The sequence below is a fragment of the Sciurus vulgaris genome, assembly GCF_902686455.1.
Source record: "Sciurus vulgaris genome assembly, chromosome: 14".
NCBI lineage: Eukaryota > Metazoa > Chordata > Mammalia > Rodentia > Sciuridae > Sciurus > Sciurus vulgaris.
The window spans coordinates 81,068,311-81,077,091 of NC_136475.1; the positions used below are offsets into that span (position 1 = coordinate 81,068,311).

Here is an 8,781-nt window from a genome sequence, read left to right on the forward strand (position 1 = left end):
ACTTTCTGTGACCTGGGTGAGTGCTTCCTATCAAGTCAGCCATCAGTTAAGAGGTATTCATTAAGTGCCTACTGTATTTCCACATTTCTGTAGAGCTAAGCTGGCAATCAGGACTGCAGCCACTAACTGGCAGTTTTCAGGTGTGGAGTGTTTTGTTTGACTTGAACGGTGCAATTTATTTATTTATTTTAGTCTAAATGCCTCGAGATGGAGCGAGCACTTGCCAGTTAATCATAGTCATCTTACACTCAGCCGGTTCTCTCTTGCCATTCGTGTGAGAAGAGACCCGTATATATGAAAGAGTTGCGTCCCTTCCATTCAAGGCGTCTGCCAAGGCTGTGGGCAAAGCGTGCCTGAGACGGCAGGTGCCTTAGAGAGCCGCAGGGAGAAGTCGGGAAGCTCGCAGGCAGCACGTTCTGTCTCTGAAGTCAGGATGGTTAAAGAGCCATTGAACTTCTGCTTGTGCTTGATGCAGCTTCTACTTGCCAGGGCTTTGGACTTTGGTCCCCAGACAAGTTGGAGTTTAGAGGAAATAAGTGATTGGAATGACTAAAGAGGATGCTTTCACAATGAATTTCCAGTGTTGGGTCTAAATTGAGATGAGGCAGGGGCGGAGACCAATTACTCAGCCCGCAGATTCTCCTCCAAGCTGACTTCATCCTTCCTCTGATTCACTTTCAACTTTATTCTAAGCTGAAGAGAGACGGGAGGCGGCCTTCTGAGCAGTTAACTGGGTCTTACGCTTCCTGCTCATGTCTCCTCCTGTCTTGTTATGAATTCAGTCATTCATGAAACAGGTGTATATTGAACACCTACTTTGTGCCAGACATTGCCCTAGATGCTGGAGATTCAGCAGTGAATGAAACAAGCACAAATTCTTGCCCTGGGGAAGAATGTGTAATGTATATGTGAGGAGGAAGAAGACGGGATCATAAAATAAACTAGCAAGTTAAGTGTCATGTTGGAAGATAAAGGCAAAGAGAGTGGGAGAGGAGCTTGCTGTGGGGCTGGTGGGGAATGCGTGATTGTAAACAGGGTGGTCAGGGAAGATCTAACTGAGTGACATTGAGCCCAGGCCCTGAAAGAAGTAAGGGATAGTAGTGCAGATCTTGAGCAGGGGATTTCTGGGCACAGCGGTGATGCAAAAACCCTGAGGCAGGAATAGGTCTGCTACGCTGTGTGAACTGGCAAGGGGGATGGAGAGAGGGACTGGGAGAGTAGGAGGACGGAGCACAGTTGGGCTGGACCTCGTAGGGCCTTGCAGGGGATGGTGTGATTTTGGCTTCTCTTCTGAAGAACACAGGACCTGGGTCAGGGAAGTGAGGTATGCCGTGATCAGGCTCGCCTTTCATTAGGATCTTTCTGGCCCACTCTAGCGGCCCAGGCTGGACGTAGGGATCTGGTGGAAGCTACTGCATTGGGCCAGAGATGCAGAGACAGAGATGGTTTGGGTCACAGGGGTGCAGTGGTCATGGGGAGAAGTGACCAGATCATGGATAGATGTGAAGGCAGAGGGACCATATGTCTCTGGCTCACTGAGGTCTTTCTCGGGGAAGGTAGGTTGGGAATTTGTTCCCCTGTGCCCAGCACTTTCCTGTGCTGCAGAGCATACAACACCAAGCCATTTAGTCCTCTAGCATCTCTGTTGAAGTGGATTTGGATCTTCTCATTCTATAGAAATTGAACCCGAAGAAGTGACTAACTGGCCCACACAGCTTATGAGTGAGTGCCCCATTGCCACCAAACTCCTTGCCCTCACCCAAGTGGAGGAAGGTTTGGTAGTTTCTAGTTCCAGTGAAAGATGTGGATGCTTTGCCTGGATGAGGTCAGCTGTTGACTCACCCAGGCGGGTCTGAGGACGGAGCCAGATGGAGCCTTGGAGGTCTCTCGGTGTGTCCACGTGTTGGGCGAGGCCACAGATGAGGGTTCTCCTGGTGTTTCTTTCTGTCCCCACCTGACCTGTGCTGTGCCCATGCTCTGCAGCTGGGCTTTGAACAGGCTCCTCTGGGCCCTACTTTGTTTTCAGCTGGCCTTGGAGCTTCACAGTTCAACCAAAGCCTGCTAAGTTCATTTGTGACAAAGTGGACTAAGTCCAAGAGAAATGAAGACCAATTTGGACCCACATCTAAATGCATGCATGTGACAGAAAGTGGAGTAGATATTCCCATTCATCCACAATGAGGTGCTAAACCTTGTGCATGTCAATGGGACTGTCAACACTGGGAGCAACTGACCTGCTGTCACCAGGTCAGTCCCAAGCCCTTCCCCAGTTTCTGTATGAGAAGGGATCAAGGGGAGAGAGAGCATGCACTGATGTCATTGTAGTGCCTACCTCGTTAGGAGATGAGAATCCCTCACCTTCCGCTTCCAATCCCCCAACTCAGCTGAGGGGCTCAAGAGAACGGAGGGTACCTCCATGTGGAAGCAGCAGCAGCTTGTATTCTTCCAGCTTAAATGCCTGCTGATCCACAACTTTCTGGGCTGGCTCTGTGCCTGGAAGGGCAGGAGAGGAGGGAAGTCAGCAGGGAGGGTGTTGGGGACCCAGGGTTTCCACAGAGGAGACTGTAGGTCTGGGTTTTGCTGTTTCAGGGATATGAGTTTTCCTGGGGCTAGTGGGTGACACAGAAGGTGAGTGGGCTTGAGGTGTCCTGCTGTTACAGCACCTGCCGCCTAGATGGGTGGTAGACTGGAGATCATGGTGGCAACAAGAGCTGGAGGGGGACCCCATCTCAGGGAAGTGGGCAGGGGAGGGGAGTGGCCCTGCCCAGAGTCCTTGGTGGGAGCTGAGCCCATCAGCAGAGTTGAGTAGCAAAACTGGCATTTCCGTTTCCTGCTCCTTTTACTTCAGCACCAGAATAGCCAAGCCTGGAAGGGGCTAGACACTGGAGGGGCCAGAGTTCCCCACTCTGAGCATCCAGGGGTCCCTGACAGCCTTGCTGGGAGTCAGGGGAAGTGGGACAGAAGAGATTTAAATTCAGTTTGATATTGAAGATTTAAACCTATGTGACTTTTAATAACCCAAAGTGATCAAATAGCTATGAAATTTGATGAAGATGCTGTTAAGGGATGGGAATGCGAGATGAGGTGAGGCTTGATTAAAGGCAGCGAATGAGAAAATGACTTCAGTCCTACCAGGTTGAGACACATTCTCTAATTATTGAAATGGAACTAAGAAAACTAGCCATCCTTCCAACTATCCTGCTCTGACCTGGATCACCAGCAAATACGCCTGGGTTGCTTCCTGTGAGTGGGCCCCCTGGACCTGGAGCACAGCCTGCCAGGGCGCAGGAGCCAAGTGGAGAAGCACTTCAAAAACATGGAGCAAGCCGCGATCGATTAGTTGAATTAATAAAGTATCAAGGAGAAAACCAGAGCAAAGCTTTCGGAAGCAGCTTAAAATTGGGAAATCTCCAAGAGGGGAGCAGGTAGTGTCCATCTGACACGAGCCTCGTCCACGAGGGAGTTTCCTGGGAAACCCTTTTGATTGTGAGTTTTATGGAATATGTGGAACACTGACAGCCAGTGGAGGCTGCCAAAGGCTCAGTCCTCTGCTGTTAGAAGGTATGAACAGGCGGATAGGCCGTGGAGATCTCAGCATATAGCCCTTCCTATAAAAGCTTTGAGGAATGTTTTTTAAGATGGAAAACACATTTCAGATTCCTCATTTTCCTTCCTCCCTCCAGAATAACTGGATTCTTGGCCTATTTTGTGTTCTGGCCACAGCATACATATTTTCACATGGACGTAATTGGAGTTGCAGATGAAATTTTGGTCTCTTCTTTAAGCATCGATTTGCAGTGACTCCTCTTGACTATAGTATATTCTATTGTAAGTTCCAGGCACCCTGAGCAGATCTCACATGGTCATTATGTTCTTTAGATTATTTGTGGTACTGCAGTGAGCATCTTTATCCACAGGGCTTCCCCGCTTTTGAATAGTCTTATGGAGATCCTTTCCAGAGATGGGTTTCAGAGCCAAGAGGGGTGGCTGTTGCCCACAGTGGCACTTCCCTGCAGTGGCCCTTATCTACACTGTGTGCCGTGGGGCAGGGACGTTCCTGAAGGTGTGGGCAGGGTGTCTTGTGATGCTGCCTCAGTGCATTGGAAAAGGAGATGCTTGGGTATTTGCAGGTAATTTGTTGACCAGGACAAGAGCTTTGAAGAGACTGTTTGAGTCCAAGTATCTGGAGTTGAATAGCATTGACTTTCCATCTTTACTGCAGGGCCGTTGGACATCTCTTCCTCCCTTCCTCAGTGATTATCTACGGTTAAACTCTGAAGCTTTCTTTTATTATGTATCACGTAAAAGCCAGTGCCCCTTGGTAAGAGGGAGCCCAAGTCACTCACTCACTTTAAATCTTCTTTCAGAAATGACTACTGTTCCTAGACCCAGGGTAGGTCTCTTGTGGGGGGAACAGTGGGGGACGCTCAGCTCCTGTTTAGATGACTTCCTCCCCCTCCCATCCTCTTGAGCTGCACGGTGGTAGTCAACCACACCTGAGCCTTGATTTGAACCAGGCACTTCCTAAATTTCATCATCCCATTTTACGTTCACTGCAATCCTTTGAGGTGGTGTGATGTCAGAGGAGGAAACTGAGGCACAGTGGTCAAGTACTGAGTCACTTACCCAAGGACACATAGCTAATAAGTGACTGTTTTAGGCCAAGAAGGTGGAAAGTTGAACAAGACTGGCACTAAGTGGGCGACTCTGTGTGTGTGTGTGGCAGACCCATGAATAGATGGATAAAGCAAACCTGATAGTGATCCTGGGAGCTCAGAGGGGACACCTACCCTGGATTTGGTTGAGGTCTGAGCAGTCAATTGAGCGTTCTCCAGAAGAGAAGAGAACAGCTAATTTTTAAGGAGGAAGAAGAGTAAGTAGTAGAAAGTTACTTTGTGGTTAGAGAAAAAAGAATTACTTAGGAAAGACTAGATTCCTATACAAGACTCATTTTGTGGGGGCAGATGTGGGCCCCGGGCACTCAGAGCTGTCCCAGTGGGAGGAAGGAGCCTCATTATTGCTGAGACATAAGAATACAGTGAAGTCATTTCTGAGCTGGGAGAGGCACGTGGATGAGAAGGAATTCCAGGCCTAACTTCACACCCGATGACTGTGCAGCAGTCTCTGGGGTGGTCAGCTCCGTGACACGCACCCAGAGCATTCCAACCACAGGGAAGGTATAACTATATCTCCTGTTTCATTCCGTGAACCCTCATGGTATCGAAGGCTTCACTGCATTTCCTTGATTCTAAGATTCCACTGAGTTTGTGTATCAACTTGTGCCCTCTCCACATTCTTATGTTGAAACCCTAACCTTGAATGTGACTGTATTGGAAGATGGGCCTTTACGGAGGTGAACAAGGTTAAATGAGCTCATCAGGGTGGCGCCTGATCTAACAGCACTGGTGTCCTTAGAAGAGGAAGAGATGCCAGGGTTGTGCACCCACAGAGGAAAGGCCACGTGAGGTCACAGCCATGAGCCAAGGAGAGGGGCCTCAGGAGAAGCAAGCCCTGCCTGCACCTTGACCTTAGACTTCCAGCCTCCAGAACTGATAGAAAACCAATTTGTGTGTAAGCTTCCCAGGCCGTGGCATTTGGTTTTGGCAGCTGCCTCAGCAGACTACTGTAATTCATTTAAGACACACCATTGGTTTAATAGTAATTCGGGGAAAGGAAAAAAAAAAAAAAAAGAAAACACTGTATAAATACAAGGACGCATATTAGTATCAGTAAAAAATGCTGAAGAAAACTTGGAAAATATAGGGGAGAATAAAACATACAAAGAGAAGCGTCAAAATCATACATGAAATCAGTACCCAGCTAGGACCATCATATCGTTTCATGTCACCAGTATAATTACACAAATAAGCAAGTTGTGTGTGAAATTTGTGTTCCATTAGAAACATTTTTCCCATATCAAGACCTTCTCCCCAACTTCATTTCAATAGATATAAATCATATATCATGTCATATGATATGTTCTTAATTTACTTAATTTTTCTAGCATTATTGGATATTTATTATACCCAGCTTAGGCATTTTCCCTATTGTAAATGATGCTGCAGTAAAATCTTTTATAGACATCTTTATCACATCATGGATAATTTTTCAAGAGTTAATTCCCAGGTTTGGAATTAGTGTGACAGAAGATTTAAACATTGTAAACAGAGGGGGAAAAATTGTCATTATTAGTACTTATTGGCAAAAGTTTTAAGTCATTTTCTTTCTTTTCCTAACATGGACCCTTGATTTCAAATAAGATGTGACCGGCAGAGCTTAAACAAAACTGTGATTTCTCTGTCCTGGACACAATAGATGAGTTAATGCAGTACAAACAGAAGGCTTTTTGTCTTTTGTGTTTATTTTGATTTTAAGCTGGGAGGTAATGGCTACCTTTTAGGAACAGAGAGTGATATAATGTGCAAGAGACAATTCCAGAGTCCCGAAAGTTGTTTGGGCTCTGGATAAGGTGTGGGCTTGGGTTGTATCATCCAGGAACCCATTGCCACTGCTACTGCCAGTTTGAGATCCTTGTGCCAGGGGACAGAGTGCAGCTCATGTCTGATCCTCTTTGGGGCTGGCCTGAGCTGGCAGACCCCAGCGCTCGCTACTGGTAGACTGACACGGCCCTCCAAGCACCTGGGCCACGCTTTTCTCCTCACCTGCACCGTCATGGGCTCTGAAGGCGGGGATAAGGCGTGCCGAGGCCTGGTGTTGGAGGGCCTTCCTCACTGTGTGGCAGACACCTTTGCTTCTCTTCCTCGGATGCCTGATCTGAACTACCCTCCCGCCCAGGACCACACAGTATTTTGCAAAGAATTAACATGTGCCTAATTTCTGGATTCATTGAAGTTTTAAGATATTGAGCAAAATGTAGAACTTTGTGTTTTATTTGGACTGTGCTTTGCTTTTTAACCTTGTCCTTTGGTACAGTAGTTCTAATATAGATCCATATGTCACACACATTGCTGTGACATTGTTTTCATATAAACATATTTGACACCCCATTTGACAATGTCAGCCTTCACAGTGGTGCCTCAATGCGTTTGGCAGTATCAGCCTTTAAAATGTTTTCACAATACCAACATGTAGGCACATCTGACAAGATCAGCAGTTGAAATGTTCCACAAAACTGTGCCTTCACAGTTCCAAACACCAGCAGCTCCTGTTCCCACAACATTCGTACACAGTGGCTGCTCATTCATTTGGCACAATTTTCTTTTCTTTTTTTTTTTTTTTTTTTTTTTTTTTTTTGAGAGTTTAGGAGACATCAGACTCTGTGATAGGCTTTTTTTTTTTTGACCCTGGGGACAAAGATAATTGAGATTTAACTGATACTTTCATAAAACTCTTAGTTCATCAAAAATCAAATAACCACTAACCAGCATTTACTGAGCACTTACATGTATCAGACATTAAGCCAAAAGATTGTCATGCAGCAACTCATTAAATCCTTCCAACCAACCTAAGAAGTAGGCCAGATCAACCCCATTTTACAGCTGATGAACTTGAGGTACCGGATGGATAAGCACTTGGAGTCCGTGAAACTGGGAAGAGGAAACACTGGGATTTGAATCCAGGCAGTTCATCTTGAGGGCTTTGGGGCTCTCCCCTTCATTGTGTGTTAGTGGTTGTGTGATCGTTATTATAATAGTGTTTGAGCAAAGTGGAGGAACCGTCAACTGTCTAGGGACGTGGAAGGAAGGTTCAAAAGAGGAAATACTAGAAGGGGCTTCAAAGGTTCAATAGGAGTTGGATCAAGTCGAGAAAGTGGGAAAGTGCAAGATTGTCTACATTCCAGGTAACACTTAAGAGGTGAGACTGGTTAGGGAATGGAGGTGTGGGAGAGATAAACACAATTTGGGGAAGGACTTTGAATGTGTCAGAGAGGAAAAACTTTACCTCTGTCATCCTAGGTTCAGTGGCTAGTGTCTTGCGTATCAAACTAACAAGAGGCAGATTAACAGGAGAAAAGGCAAGTCATTTTGATTGATAGTGATGTAAACAGGAATTTGCGGAAAAGAAGTGATATTTAAAAAGCAGTAAGACATGGAGTGCTATGCCATTTTAAGAAAGGAAAGAGGATTGGGGTTTCAAAAGAGAGGTTGTGGGGAATGACTAGGAAAAGAGCGTAAGATGATTCATTTAGTAAGGTCTGTTTATGCAAACTCATTTTCCCCTTAATTTCCTCCTCTAGTGACAAGCTGCTGGCCCTTTCCTGGCACCAGAGGGAAACCCCTTCACAAAGGGAAATTTGTGCCCTGCCTCCAGGCACATAAGGGGAAGACAGATTACTGTCAGCATCTGTGGATTCCCAGTTGTTTTCAGCTCAAATAATTCTTTTACCAAAGTGGCATATTTTGGTGTGGAAAATTCTGATCCCCTTCAAATGCCATGTTAAGGAGTTTTGCTTTTATTTTACAGCAATGAGATGTCTTAAGCTTTAAGTGACCTGGCCATATTTGTGTGTGTGAAAACGCATTCTAGCTGCATCCTGAAAAGGTGGAGATAAGAATGTAGGAGGCTGACTCAGCCTGGGCTCCACCTGCGAAAGAGAAAAGCAAACCCTGCATTGGGATTCCCTCCCTTCTTCCCACCCTCCGGAAGTAAATCGGGGGCTTCAGTTTCCCTCCTCCTGGGTGGCTGCTGTTGGGAGGCTGCTCCATCTGTGTTGGGTTCATCGCTGTGACTTCCCAGTTGTGGCATCTCAGAGGCTCTGAGCTTTTCAAAGCCCACCTGGGGGGTGAGTGCATAGCTCCTTCTTGGAACCTCTCCATGGAT

At 46.4% G+C, this 8,781-nt stretch overlaps 1 long non-coding RNA gene across 1 annotated transcript in view; it reads left to right on the plus strand.

Annotated features, from left to right (window-relative positions):
* LOC306643493 overlaps positions 1-8,509 on the plus strand; it is a 103,403-nt gene extending 94,894 nt beyond the window's left edge. Inside the window, exon 3 of the long non-coding RNA XR_013758956.1 lies at positions 8,425-8,509. This is a non-coding gene — a long non-coding RNA (uncharacterized lncRNA). The remainder of the gene's footprint in view (positions 1-8,424) is intronic.
* The last annotated feature ends 272 nt before the right edge of the window (positions 8,510-8,781 follow it).